The sequence below is a fragment of the Rhinatrema bivittatum genome, chromosome 4 (genome assembly GCF_901001135.1).
Source record: "Rhinatrema bivittatum chromosome 4, aRhiBiv1.1, whole genome shotgun sequence".
NCBI lineage: Eukaryota > Metazoa > Chordata > Amphibia > Gymnophiona > Rhinatrematidae > Rhinatrema > Rhinatrema bivittatum.
In genome coordinates, this window is record NC_042618.1 from 177,056,368 (window position 1) to 177,072,205 (window position 15,838).

The window sequence follows — 15,838 nt, forward strand, 5'->3', positions numbered from 1 at the left end:
TATTTTCCTTGCAATAAAGATAACATTATTGGTCATATTTGGTTCTCCTGGGTATTGGTATTCGGGCCAAAACACTAAAACCACAATACTTTGCTAAAAGACAGGCCGATGCAATATCAGTGGGCGTTAAAGGGGCGCTCGTGATTGAGTGCCCGCCCCCTAAACACGCACCGATCCACTTCTCCGGGGTGCCCAATGCAAAATGGGCCGCTGCAGTAAAAAGGAGGAACTAGGGGAAATTGCATGCCTCTAGTGCCTCCTTAGCAGTGGACATCTGGGAGAGGTGGCCGTCAGCCACTTAGGAAAACGGACGCTCAATTTTAGAGTGTCCCTTTCCCTAAACTGTGCAGAGTCCCCTGATGAAGGCTTGCCAGCCGAAACATGGCCCATGTTGGGTGAAATTATTGAAAATTTGAGTCGACTAAGAAACTTTGGGGCAGATTTTCAAAGGGTTACGTGCGTAAGATACGTGCGTAACCCCCGAAAAGCTGCCCCTTCCACCCCCTGCGCACGCCGAGCCTATCTTGCATAGGCTCGGTGGCACGAATAAGTCCCGGGGCTTTCCTGGGGGAGGGGGCATGTTGGGGGGCATGTCGCGGATGGCGCGTCATCAAGGGGCGTTCCGGGGGGAGGTGGGGCCATGGGCGTGGTTCCGGCCCAGGGGCGTTCCGGGGCAGCGCGCACATATTATAAAATCGGGAGTAGATTTGTTCGCGCCGGGTTGCGCGAACAAATCTACTCCCGTGCGCACCTTTTAAAATCTACCCCTTTGCGTTGGACTTGGCTAAGTATTTTTGATTTTAATAGATAAATCTACAAAAATATTTTTTGCTAAATTTGGCATTGGGATTTAAGGAAATAGTTTACATAATAAAGTACTAAACATTTTTTATGAAACAATTTATAAAAATAGTTTATAAGGAGACAATAAATGATTACATCTACAGTGCTTAAAAGGCTGATACTGCCTGGGGTCCATTGCAGGCGAGAGACAGTGGATTAAAAATCACGCACTGTGTTCTGATACTGGTTCCCTTATATTAAATGGTTGTTTAAAATCTTTTAAGTAACTAAATGTTTGAATGGATTTATTCCCTCTCGGGTAAGTGTTTTGGATATTGCAATTTGAGAGGAGTTGCTTCTGGCTTTTTGATTTTAAAACAGAACCAATGCCATTCTTCATAAAATATCAAAGAAAATAAAGAAATATACAACATCAATAATAGTAAAACCATACCATTAAAAAGAATATTTAAAAATAACTAAGAAATAGAATATCTAATAATTAAAAACTCATAAACAGTTTAAAAATGTTCCAAACTTCCAAAAAAAGGCAGAATAAAAATCGAACAATAAATAAATAGATAGATAAATAACGAAAAACAGCAGATACATTAAATAACACCCAATGTTTAAAACTAAGGATAAAAAATAACCGCTTTCTGTACATGGGAACTTTTGATTTCCAAATGCCCTGAGATTGTCCTGGATTAGTTGATGGGGTAGGAAGGGGGGGCTTATGTGCACAAACTTTCTCCTTTGTCTGTCACATACATACACACACATATTTACTTTCTCTCTCTCACACACACATACGCTCTCTCACTCATACATACACACACACACACACAAACCCTCACACAGGCTCACTCCCTCACACATACACACACAATCCTCTCTTACACACATCCTCATATAAGCTCCCTCTCATACACACTCCCTCACACAGGCTTCCTCTCTCTCTCTCTCTCTCTCTCACACACATACACACAAACACACCCTCTTCATACAGGCTCCATCTCCCTTTCGCACACATACACCTTGATATAGGTTCCCACTTTCTCTCACAAAGATACCCCTTTACACAAGCTCCCTCTCTCACACATTTACACACACACTCTTACTCAATCACACTGGCTCCCAATCATACACACTCCATCACACAAACTCCCTCTCTCACACCCACATTCACACAGGCTCCATCTATCTTTCGCGCGCACACACACACACCTTCATACAGGCTCCCACTCTCTCTCACACAGATACCCCTTTATACAAGCTCCCTCTTTCACACACAAACACACACCCTTACTCTCTCATACACATACACACACACACTCTTACTCAATCACACTGGCTCCCAATCATTCTCCTTCACACAAACTCCCTCTCTCCCTCTTCCTCTCACACACACACACACACCCTCACATGAACACACAAACACTTTCTCACTCTCTCACAAACTCACATAGGCTCACCGTCTCTCTCTTATACTGGGTCTTTCAATCTTCTTTCACTGGAGATGGAATGGGTTCTGCCCATTGCCCTCCCGGGCCTCTCTCTTCTATGTCTTAAGCCCTGGACAGGATGGGCTCCACCCATGGCTCTCCTAGGCCTCTCTCCTGTGTATCTACAGCTGTGGGTGGGATAGGCTCTACCCATGGCCCTGCAGGGACTAATCTTTGGCCATGAGCAGGATGGTTTCTGCTTGTGGCCCTGCTAGGCCTATCTTCAGCCATGAGTGGGATGGGCTCTGCTCATAGCTCTGCCGGACCTACCTGCATACATGAGCAGGATGGGCTCCCCTCGCAGCCCACCGGGCCTTTCTTTGGCCACAAGTGGGATGGGCTCTGTTCACAATCCCACTCAGTTGCTCTTGTCTGTGTCTTTGGCTGCCAGCCATAAGTGATTTTGGCACATCCTAATAGTTGGTGCTCTAAGTGATTGCCTAGTTAACTAATGGAAGCACCAGCTCTGCCTGGTAGGGCCATCGGCAGACCCAATCCACCGGCGGCCCAAAGTAGAAGAGCCCTAGCAGGGTTGTTGGCAGACTCCATCCACCGGTAGTACAGAGGCTCAGTGAGGCTTTTGGCAGATTCCAACCTGCCAGTGGCCTGAAGAACAACAGAGTCCCACAAGGCCATTGGTTGCAGACGTTGGTGGACCCTATTCTGCAACCAGTCCAAAGAACAACGAAGGAGAGCCCTGGCCTGGCAAGAGATTGCGAGAGTGTGAGTTTTTGTGTGTATAAGAGTGTGAGAGAAAGCGATGTGTGTATGTATGACAGAGAGAGAATGGGAGAAAGCAAGCATGTGTGTGTATGAGAGAGACTATGGGGGTTATTTTCCAACTCGCATTATGGCGTTTTCACATGCGGAAATGCCTTAATGCATGGTGTGATGCAAATTTTTAAAAAAGGAGGAGTTGGGGCGGGATTTTTGTAGAAGTGGGCTGGCTTTGCAAAGTCATAACATTACACAGTTTTAATGCCAAAAATAACTATATCTTTTTCAAGAGAGAGAGACAGAGATACAGAGACTATCTATAAGGCCCTTGTAGTAGTTAGCTATTTATGCTACTATAGAAGGCCCACCTAGTAACTCGAGGTGAGGTTTAGGTAGTAGTGTAGGGGTTAGGGGCCACTTTGACATGCAGAGTGAGACATATGAACAGAACACTCTTATGAAGATTTGATGTCCTTCAGAATGAGGAAACTCACACAACGATGAGATCTGTACAATGTTCTCTCAACCTAGCTTGATAGCTATTTATGCTACTATAGGAGCATATGTTATCAAGCTAGGTTGAGAGAACATTGTACAGATCTCATCGTTGTGTGAGTTTCCTCATTCTGAAGGACATCAAATCTTCATAAGAGTGTTCTGTTCATATGTCTCACTCTGCATGTCAAAGTGGCCCCTAACCCCTACACTACTACCTAAACCTCACCTCGAGTTACTAGGTGGGCCTTCTATAGTAGCATAAATAGCTAACTACTACAAGGGCCTTATAGATAGCCTCTCTCTCTCCAGTGTTTACAGGTAGGAAATGCAATAATTGTGGTGGTAACACACTTTGCAATAATGCCTGGGCTAAGATAACACACATTGTGATAAATAGGCTATTTCCCGTCGATAGCAGGGCTGAATTAGCCATGCTGTCATGGGAACTGTCCATCAGACCTGGGAGGCAGAGCTTCCTAAGTGATGGCAGAGATTTGCTTTGAGGCTGCGCGTGGCTTCCCACGCTGATAACGACTTTCCTCAGTCTGTTTTTCTAAGCGCGGGATCACAAGCGGAGCTTCAGACCTCCTCAGCTAAACTTGTTCAGAAAAAGGGAAGTGCAGCTAGAAATCGATCGTAATGAAAGGGCATGGTAGGAAAGATGACCTCTGGCCCTCAGGGTTCAAATCCTGCCTCTGCGGGAAGGTCATGTCCATCACGGATGGACATGACCGTTGTTATAGATGTCTGGGCCCAGACCACCCGCTAGAGTCGTGCCCACACTGTGGCCAGATGTCCCCGAAGGTGAGACGCCAGAGGGGGAAAAAAATTGAGTGCCTTAAATTAGCGAGAGCCGGCTCCTATGCCCTGCCGTCGGAAGCCCACTCCTCCCTGGGGCCTGCCACAGCTGCGCCACCTCCGCAACGCCGGGCAGCTTCCATGGAGCATCGAGGGAGTAAGGCGCAGACCTCCAGATGTCGGGATCCCTCCCGCACCAAGAGCTGAAGATGGGAAGAGTCGCATGAGTTGGGGCAGAAGGGAAAGCCCGCCCATGGAGCGTCTCATGCGTCAAAGCCATCAACGCAAGATACACTGATGAGGCGCCGTAACAACGTGATGCAAAGGCCTTGGACCACAGTGCCTGAATATCCGACACACAAGTCGAGGCCATCCATATTGACGCAAAAACCCCATGTGTCGACTGCGACGCAGGTGCGTCGGCCAACACACACTCTGTCGACGCAAGTGGAAACACCGCCGATACATGAAGTGACAGCACACCAAAGCAAACTGGCACATATTACGGCGCAGTCTGAGCACGTAACTACGCCAACGGTGCCAGAACACGCAAAAAGGAGAAAATCGTCCAAACATAGACGCATCTTCAAGAACCCAATAAGGAGACAAGAGAGGGGTCTCATTTGTTGCCACCGTCTGCTACCCACACAATCTCAAGGGCCTCTAGATGTGAACCACTCTCACTAGGACATTCTTCCCCGGCCTCTTCATCCAAATCAGAAGGGGAAGAGGGCCAGATACTCCTTTCTTCTTCTGCTTTCTCTGCTTCCTCATTTCCAGTAGTCTTGGACTTATCCTCGGCTTCTAAACGCCGCTCCCGGGGTGACGTGCTGCAGGAACCGCTGGTGAAGAAGCAAAAGGGACTGGAGGTGCTGCGCATGCATAACCACAATGCCAAATCACCAGATACTGACATTCTGCTGGCGGCAATTCCGGCAGGGCACCCACAAGCACCATCTCAGCCACCCATACCACCAAAGATGCTTTCGTTAACCTCTCACTAGCACTATCTGGGTTTTTTTGAGGTCATGCAATCATCCTATCAGCTAGCAGACTCCTCACCCAGTACTGGACCGGAATCTCTGCAACCATCGGTGCATTCGTCTCCACAGCGCCCACAGCCTCCGTTGCCACGTGCACCTTCTTCAATCCCAATGCCATCGCAACAACCTCAGGAACAGCCACTTAGCCCCATGTTTCCGATCTCCAGACAACATCACCAGACAATTTGACCGGGTACCCTTCAGAGCCAGGGGAAGAACCAGCGGAACCCTACTCTCCGCCAGAAGATCTAACCTATCCAAAATTTTTAGAAAAGATGGGTTCCATCCTCAACCTAAACATTCAGAAGGTACCTGATCCGAGATCTGAAACATTAGCTTTATTGAAAATCTTTGACCTTCCGGCAGAGCCGACCTCTCTGCCTCCCCATGCAGTACTGGGCACAGTTCTGGAATGCTTTTGGGACACCCCCTTTACACTTCCAGCGGTCTCCAGGAAGACCGACCTAAACTACAAGATGCAAAACTCACCTTACTACATGTCGCCACAACTACCTCATGCTTCGCTGATCGTTGAATCAGCAATGGTGAGAGCAAGGAAATCCAGGTTACATTCAGTGACCCCCTCCGGGCAGGGACCTTCGGTCATTGGATGAATTTGCGAAGCACACATTCCAGGCTTCTATGCTAGCCACCTGCATTAACCACCATCAATTTTACATTGTTCAATACCTCTACGATTGTGTGCAATGGCTGAAGGACAACTCAGCTCGCCCACCCATCTTCTGGGGACGCTCACACCATTCAGGACCTGGAAGAAGGCATTCGACATCTGTCACGCACGGTATATGAAGGTTTTGAGACCTCCTCCCGTGCGTCGGCAGCTGCCATTGCATCACGGCAGATGGCCTGGCTGAGAGCCAGTTCCATTAGAGAAGACGTCCAGGACAATTGGCCAACTTGCCCTGTAAAGGTGACAACTGTTGCGTCCGTTGGTGCTAGACGGCTCCGCCTCGTTTGCCTCACCTTATTCACGGCTCCTCCCACTTACCTAGGAAAGATGGCTACCGCAGCGTCTACAAGCCGACCTCTCCAGCGTCTCCGGAATGGCTATAGTGCAGCTCCCGCCATTGCTCCTCCCAGGTACCTACTAGGGTGCGCATGCGCACACACACATCCCACGTCTTTATACCACCCTTGGTGCAAACCTCGAGGGCATTCCCTCATGCTGACGTCACGCCATCCGGGTATATTACCTTCACTAGTTTGCTAGCTCATTGAGTTAGCAAGGACTCAAATTCGTTCTTGTCTATGCTACTCTGCTGCTTCCGTGCTGCCGCTGGAAGCTCTCTCTCTGCTCTTCGGGGTAGCTGCTAACCTGGGTACCCGCTCCTTGGGGCCCTCTGCTTTATTTCAGGTGCCTTACAGGGAACAGGCACTCGCTCCTCAAGGTCCTGCTCTCCCTGCCTCGGTGCCTGTACCTTCTTCAACATACCCAGTGGAATCGCATACCAACAGCAAACACCTAGTGAGTACTCTAACTCTCAAGTCTATCTCATCCACAGTATCTCCTAGCTGGGAATTGCTGCGGAACCTCCTATCATCATCAAGGAGAGAAGGGCTCCCTCTGCCGAGGTCCCTGAGACTGCAACTACCAGACTGCCTCACTACTGCCACCTCTGGTGGCTCTCTTCAAGCTGTTTAATAAAGAACTAACTGTGTTTTGTGCATTACGAGTCTAGCCCAGTGCTGTGGATCCTCCCTGTAGGCGTGGTCATCTCCCAAAGCACCCAAGGATCCACCAAAACACACTCAACAACCGGAACTCGGTTTCAGGAAACAGTGGCTCAACTGAAGGCGCAGTCAGTAGCCGTACAATCGCTAGCCACTCCTCAAACCTACTCTACTTCACACCGATATTCTACACAGCCCCGGAGACAAATCTTCCAACGCCGGCCTTATCGACCATATGCGTCCTATCGTCCCCCGTCCTATCAAACGACTCCCTGTCCGCAAAATCAGCCAAACCAAAACCGCAGGGGGTGACAGTGGGGCCAGCGCCTACAGGCTCAAAAACCTACTGCTCCTGCCAAGCCTAATCCGTCTTTTTGAACATCACCCTGCCACCACCGCAGATGGTGCTAGTGAGGGGAGTCACAGAGCACATCCAGAAATGGGAGGAGATCACAACCGACCAGTGGGTACTTGACATAGTTTGTCACGGTTACAAAATTAATTTCCATTGCCCACCACCGCTCCCTCACTTAGCACAATGGGGGTCCAGACCCCATCAAACCTGATTGGAGGAGGAGGATGATTGCCTTATTACGACAACAACCAGTATAAGATGTTAACTTTAATACCATGTTACTTAAATTTTTTTAGATGTTTCTTGTTCTATGTAATGCTCTCAGGCAAGTTTTATTGTTTCACTGTAAACCGGTTTGATTTGTATCCAATGCAAGAAGATCGGTATATAAAAATAAAAAATAAACAAATAAATAAACAACAAGTGATTTGCCGCATCCTCCCAACCGACCGTCTTACGGGGTTCTACTCCCCCATTCCCAAGAAGTCGGGGGATCTTCGTCCAGTCTTAGATCTGAACAAATTCATAGTCAAGGAGAAATTCAAAATGATCTCTCTCAAATCTCTGCTACCCCTGATCCAGCCCAAAGCTTGGATGTGCTCCATAGATCTCAAGGATACCTACACTCACATTCCTATGCATCCTTCCTCCTGTCAATACCTGTCTTTTCAAGTGCATGGCCAACACTTTCAATACAAAGTCCTTCCCTTCGGCCTGTCAACAGCGCCCAGGGTTTTCACCAAGTATATGACAGTGGTGGTGGCAATCCTCCGTCAGCGAGGGATCATGATTTTTCCCTACCTCAAAGACTGGCTGTTTGTGGCATCTAGTCCGGACACTCTGCAACAACATCTCCTGGATACAATCAATTGCCTCGGCAAATTGGGGTTGATCATCAATTATCCAAAGTCCAACTTACATCCTACACAAACGTTACAGTTGATAGGAGCTCATCTGGATACCATCAGATGCAGGGTTTTTCTGCCGACAGACCGGAGACACACCATGAGGCTCCTCTTCAGACAACTAAAAATCGACCATATCGCCATCAGCACATCAAATCTTGACAATGTTGGGACATATGGTGGCCTCAATTCACACGGTCTCCAATACAAGGCTTCACATAAGACACATACAATGGGGTCTCAAGCGACAATGGAAGCAACATTCTCAACCACTACAATGGAGAGTGTCCTTGACAAAGACCATATGGCAGACTTAGATTGGTGGTTACGCAAACAGACACTCACCAAGGGAGCTCCTTTTACTCTTCTGCCACACAATGCAGTCCTTACCACAGATGCCTTCCGCAAAGGATGGGGGGGGGGGGGGGGCGCATCTCAATCACCTCCAGACGCAAGGCCTCCGGACCCGGCGAGAGCAGTTCCTGCACATCAATTTCCTAGAATTGAGAGCAATCCGTTACGTGCTGCGAACTTTTGTATCTCACCTTCAAGGTCTCTGGGTCATGGTTTACACGGACAACCAAGTGGCCAGGTTTTATATCAACAAACAAGGGGGCTCGGGCTCATGGAGTCTGTGTCACAAAACCCTCACTTTTCTGCAGTGGGAAAACTGCCACTCCATTCAGTTGCAAGCCACTTACCTGCCGGGCATCGCCAATACTCAAACAAACTAAGTCGGATATTCCATCCCCACGAATAGTCCCTCAACCACTACATAGCAGAGGCCATCTTCCAACGGTGGGGATGGCCATCCATAGACCATTTCGCCACAGAATTCAACAGGAAGGTGACTCACTTCTGCTCCATATGGCCGACCCCACACAGAGTCACCCAGGATGCTTTTCTCATTCCATGGACGGAACCACTAATGTATGCATTTCCTCCAATTCCCCCCATCACAAAGATGTTACAAAGGTGCATGCAGGATGGGGCACAGTTAATCCTTGTGGCACCAGCTGTTGTGACGTCAGCCGGACACGCCTCCTTCTGTGACGTCAGACCCCTTCTGTTACCTCAGATGCTAGGGGGTTGTAAATCGGCATCTGCTAGGTTCCCTTGCCTTGCAACGCGGTCACCTAGAAAGTTGCTGTTCCTGCTCAGTCTGCCTGCCTGCCAGTCTACCTGCCTGCCTGCCAGTTTGCCTGCCTGCCTGCCAGCCTGCCTGCTTACCTGAACTGACTCCGACTTGTCTCATCGCTCTGTATTCTGCTGCCTGCCCAGACCTCGGTCCGTCTGTCTTCGCTGCCTCTGGTGGCCCGTCCAGCTTCTACTCCGCTCCTGGTCTTCTTCCACAGCGCCTTATCTCCTAAGTCCCAGCGGTCCGGGTCCCTACAGGCTCCTCCTGGGGGGACCGTGGACTTCCAGGGCGAAGCCGCCTAAGTCCTTGCGATCCGGACCCCAACAGCTCCTCTGGGGGGGGGGGTGTCACGGGTTTCCAGGTGAAGATTCAGCTCCAGCAGCGTGTGTCTGCCTCCCGACCGTCCTCCATCGTCGGTCGGCCCAAGGATCCACTTCCGGATTACAATACGAGGCGCCGGAACCCTCGCTGAACGACCTCCTGCAGTCGATCTCCTGCCGGCGCCATTTTCCGTACGAAAACGATTCGCGGCGGGAAATCGCTCCCTGACCCCCGCTGGACCTCCAGGAACTTTTGGCCAGCTTGTGGGGGGCCTCCTGACCCCCACGAGACTTGCCAAAAGTCCAGCGGGGGTCCGGAAGGACCTCCTGCCGTCCAATCTTTTTCGTCTATGGCCGCCGCCATTTTTCGGCGCCATTTTGGAAAATGGCGCCGGCTGAAGACGACAAGATTCAGAGCAGGAGCCCGTTCCGGACCGCTGCCGTTCCGGACCACCGCTGGACCCGCAGGTTATTTAAGTTATTTGGGGGGGGGTTCGGGAGGGTGGGGGATTTTAATGTGCCGGTTTTTCGATTTTTAACGATTTTTCACGATATTTTACCCCCCCAAACGGCAACAATACGATTCCCTCCCCCTCCCAGCCGAAATCGATCGTTAAGACGATCGAGGACACGATTCACATCCCTACTATCCACTGAAAACCTGGCTCATGATTCCCATGGCCATCCCCAACACTGCAGCTGAGATTCGCTACAACAGGGCACACCGTAAGACCAGGGCTGTCAGAGAGAACATTTGGCATTCTGAAATCCCGCTTCCGCTGTCTGGAAAGATCTGGAGGATGCCTTTTGTACTCCCCCCTAAAGTGTGTGTGAGATCTTCCTAGCCTTCTGTATGCTACATAATCTTGCACTTAACAGACACATCCCTTGGGCTTGAGTAGTCCGGCTGTCGCGCCGTTGTAAGGAGACCTCGACCCAACCTCTGAAGTGTTTTCCCTCAGCCCCTTGGATCAGAGGCTACCTCCGTCTGAACGGAGAACTTAGACGTCATGCCCGACAGGAAGCTCAGATGTGGACCTTTGAACTGTTTGGGTAGAGGGGGCCGTGCCAGAAAGAAACACTGCTGCCAGAGGCCTTGAGCTGGAAATCATAGAGGGTCAAGCGAGTGGATGTGGTGAGAACCTAGATTCCATTACCCCTATTAAACATGGTGAAGCTTATAAGTTTGATAAAACCAGAGATAATTACTTTAGAATCTCTGTGGTCTTTGCCTTTGCAAGGGTAGAAGTTAGTATACTTATATTTGCAGTACAATCTGATACTATCTTCTCAGATGTGCCTGCTGAATAAGAACTTTGAAAAATCTAAAAAGGAAACAGTGGGAAAATGTCAACAAATAAAAGAAATAAAGCAAGTTAAGATGGTGCAGTCAACTATGGTACAGAACTATGGAGTTATAAATAGAAAATCTGGAGAATGCAATGAGACACTTAAATCTGAGAATCTTAAACTTTCCCAGAGTAGTAGGAGAATTACCTCATTTAACTATAAAAAGATACTTCACTGAAGTACTTGAAATTGCTTCTGAAAAAACTCCACCTCTGGATAAAGTATACTTTCTCCCAATACGAAAAGCTCACAAAAAGCAGATAACTCAAAAGGCATTCCTTGATTTAAGAGGTACCAGCACTGGGAGTGTCTTTTTTTTTTTTTTTTACGCTTCCCATGTAAGTGTCTCCTAAAGTATAAACACAATTTTTTTTTACCAGCCAGAACACCTAATGAGCTTTGCAGAGGGGAAGAAAGCTCTGTTACACCTGAGCAATAATATGTCTGATTCATAGATTGTATATGATTTGTTTCTAAATAAGTTTTGATGTTTCCTTGTAATCTCCTTAATGTGCAGATACTCTCCCCCCCTCATGTATATGGGTCTAATGGGTATTACCATCATGGGAAAGAGTTTATTTCCTAAAGAAAAATTTCTTGGATTTTAATTTATTTCTGTCTGTGTATGATAAATACCATATTTCTGTTTCAAAGGGGATACTTTGTAAAGTTTTGAAAAAATTAATAGAGAAATAAAGAAATAATTTAAAAAAAAGACATCCCTTTACCAGAGGAGGCCCCTGAAGAGAATGAGAAGGATGAGGCCGTGTAGTTGACTCAGGAGGAATTGGCAGAAATCCATCGCTTGAGTCAAAGGCGGGCAGTACAACAAAGGAACGCTCTCGTAGAAAGCCATTTCAGTAGGTGATAGTGCATTTACTTACAAGTGTGTCACAAAAAGTGCAAATAAAAGAAAAGTAAAAAAAATAATAACAGAAATAAATATACCAACAGTTCACTTCCTTGGCCGTCCTCTCTTTCGGCCGTTAGGAAGCTTAGAGTGCCTCAAGCGGGCGCTCCGGCACAGTGGACGCCTCCCACTGCTCACGCTACCGTCAGAGTGCAGAGGAGGTTGGGGCAGTTCCAGGTCATGGCTGCAGGAAGGTGCAGCCAGGGGCAACAGCGGTTCTGGTGGTGGGGGGGGAAGCATCACAGCAGGCGCAGGCAGGGGTGGTGGTGCCATCCATGGATAGCCTGGAACAGGCTGAGGCACAGGTGGCGGTGCCATCCATGGGTATGGAGGCCCATAAGGTGGAGGGTTATGCATCCAGGGCCCCATGAAAGCCCATGGAGCTGCTGGTGGCTGTGGCTGCACAGGAGGCAGCCGCTGCAGCATCTCCCTCAACACCTCAGTTTTTTCCTCAGTAGCCCGGCAAAGGTCTCGGAGGCACGCCTCAATCCCCTGAAACTCCTCCCTGATGGTATCACGGAGGGAGCTCGCTTCCTGCCGCACCACATCAGACAGGCCAGAGATAGCGTCCAAGAGGCTGGCGCTCTGCTGAAACAACAGTCTCTCAGCTTGACTGGCATCCAGGTCGGGTTCGGGCTGGTCCGCTGCACTGCTGCCCTGCCGCTGATCACATAGCAGTTCAGGCAGTGGGTCCTCCGGCTTCTCTCCCTGCCACTGCTGCTCCTCCTCCACAGGCTGTTCCATGTGTTCATGGGCTCCCACTTCCTCTTCCGAAGAGTCAGAGATCACCTGCAGACGCTGGTAGAACCTTTGATGAGCAGGTCCAGGTTGCTCATCATCTGGCTCCCCTAAAAAAATAGCATATAGAAGTTAGCCCACTGGCAATAGGGGTGTTATGTAGTTGGCTCCATATGCAATACATGGTACAGTAGCCAGACTACTAATCCAGTGGTAATAACAAAGGACTCTGCATTCTAAGTAGGCCCGCATCCTGCTTTACACTCCTGGGGATATCATGTGTGACATAGTGAGGCTTTCATCCACACCATCCAGCAAGTGCCTGACAACACCTTCTGGACACAGAGGGTTGTCAGTGTGCTGCATGGAATGTGGTCAGTTACCAGGCCGAGTTAGGACCAAAAGCCCTGTCGTAGGAACAGCACCTTAACCAAAAACCTTATCAAGCCCCAATGTTGTCTGCATTGCAGGGACACATGACCAGTGAATTGGGCATGCCTGCTAGAGGAAGGGGGAAGGGAAATCATAGGGGAAGGGGAAGGAGAGCAAAGCACTCCTTAGCAAGGTGGAACATCCAATAATGAGCAGGTGACACTACCAACTGTAAGGGACAAACTGTTCTTAATACTCTCATCATTTCCCTTACAAAAACTGGACACTGTCATTGCAGACAGCGTGGAAAGCTAGCATTATGTCACTGCTGTCCCATGTGGACCAGCAGATACTCAGACAGCCTACCTTGCCCCTAAGAAATAACATCCCCAAGAGATTGTAAGACAGTTCCTATACTGTAATGCCTTATTTGGCCTGCTGTATGACCACATATATAAAGTCTTGCCTTATACACACCTACAAGAGCAGTGCACATCTATTAGCAAAGCTGGAGCAGTGCAACCTTCTGTGCTGGCTTGGTACATACATCTGTATATCAGCCCCGCCTGGAAACCTGGATACTGATTACTCTACATACAAAGGCCACTGTGTTGGTTATACGGGTTAACAGTAATCTGTACTTACATATAGTCAGAGAAGTAAGGTATGTTAGGTCTCAAACAGTACATCAGCACAGGTAGTAGAGATATATGAAGACATATGCTGCTATAATATGAGAAGCTACATGGATAGGATTACAGGGGGGAGGGGGGGTAGAAAAAGTTGTAGTTCTGCTTACCTTCCTGCCCTACACGGCGCATGGGGTCAAGCTAGCCAACTCCACCCACAGCTGCCTCAGAGATGGTCCCAAGTATCAGCAGCTCCGAGGGAGAGAAGGTGATGTGGCTTCGTTCTCACTCTGCAAGGCACCTGACCTGCTTGGGCTTCACAAGTCTCCTCAATGTTACACTTCCACTTGGGTAATTAGGACAATTCACCTAGAGAGTTAATCAGTTAGCCCTGCAGTTTAAAGCCATGGAGAGGGGTTGATTTGGCTGTTGGGTGTGGGAAGGGTGCTGATTAGCACCTGGCCTGGATTGCGCTGCCATTCTGTATGACCCTGCAATCAAGCTCCTGCTATGCTCAGACCTATGTCCACATACTGGTGTGTTGAATGCTGCTAATAGAGAAAGCTAATTGAACTGTGTAGGTAAGAATGGAGAATCACCTACTGAAAGGTGGCATGTTTTATTTTTGGGCTGGAGAGCATGTATGAAAAGTAGGTTCCTCTGTGTAGCTGGTGTGTGTCTTTTAAGGGCCTACCTGCAATCCTTGAATTTTCCTGTGTTTATCCTCTGCTTTTCACCTGCCTATGTAAGTGTGGACATCAAGGGTTGGTAGTAGTAAACTTCTTTGTATTGGCACTGTCTGGCCTCTGCAGATCATCACCCATCCAGAAGGCAGCTTACTTTGTGGTATGTGGTAAGCTCTTCACATCGGTACCTAACCTATATGACCTAAATACATATTTTTCCCTTGTTATACAAACTTGGGAGGCAGTGCTGCATCTTCACTAGCATCGGTGCCTCCCTGCTTCCCCCAGCTGTTCAGAAATGAGTAGACAGCATGGGGTTCTGCTATTCTGCTGCCTTTCTATATTTGTTGTATGTATGTATAGCTGTACAGGGTGTGAGTCTTCCTCCATGATGGTGACGGTGCCCGAGGTCCTTCTCTCACACCAGTTTTGCTGCTCCTTCAAGGTTGGGCATTCATTTGCCTTGCCCATACGGCCATACACCCTCCCTCCCCCCTCACTCCCTACAGCATGCCCTCACTTAGAATGAACACACCAGGTTGTTAGGGAAATAAGTTTGTATTTGCAATTATAAAACCTATGTACAGATATTGTAAAAAAAAAAAATTGAGGGGATGGGAACTGCTAGGGACTAAACATATTTACAAAAATAAAAAACCCCGGAAAGTTAGGGAGGCAGGGACAGGAGAGGATGGTCATGCCTGAAGGACCAGATTCCCCAGGATCGATACAGCTGCGCCCAGCAACTGTATCGCCCTGAGGATCTGGTCTGTCCGGCGCTCCAACCTCTCCAGGTGGGCCGTGAGGGTCCCTAGTGCCCCACGCACCACCCCTCACATAGGCCCGGAACTCCCTCTGCCCGGCCCATGTGAGGGGGGCCGTAGAGAAACCAGAGGACCACCACGGCCTACCAGGGCCATGAAAGGCTGGCCCCGGGGTGCCCCCGTGTCCCTAACTTCCCAGCCAGAATGGGGAGGAGAACCTACGGGGGGGAGGGGGTTTGGGAAGGCTCCTGCGGTGTCATCTGGCGCCGGGGGGGGGGGGGAGAATGCCACTCCCCCCACCCTGGAGCAGCTGCTGCTGCTGGTCGGGGTGCTGGAGCTGGTCCCACCTCCTCTTCCTCATGTGCTGGAAAAGAAACAAACTGTTCAGACTAAGCATGTAACTCCAAGCACATGTCTTTAGGACATGATCTTCTATGGGTGCTGCATGGCCCACCTTTTCTACACACGCTGTGTAGCGGCGGTGTGGGAATGGACTGGGCACAGGGTGCTCTAGGACCTGGAGACAGCTCAATGGCTCCTACCATGCCACCCAGTTGGTGCTGTGGTGGAAATGGTTTGCTTGCTGGGAGCCAGCAGCCACAGCTGGTGGTAACTATAGTTGCTGACTTAAGTTT

The 15,838-nt window shown here is 49.1% G+C and overlaps 1 protein-coding gene across 1 annotated transcript in view; it reads left to right on the forward strand.

Moving 5' to 3' along the window:
- The first annotated feature begins 14,218 nt into the window (after positions 1-14,218).
- Positions 14,219-15,838, forward strand: part of LOC115090335 — a 47,885-nt gene continuing 46,265 nt past the window's right edge. Inside the window, exon 1 of the mRNA XM_029599278.1 lies at positions 14,219-14,334. The gene's annotated coding sequence lies outside the window, so the exon portion shown is untranslated. The remainder of the gene's footprint in view (positions 14,335-15,838) is intronic.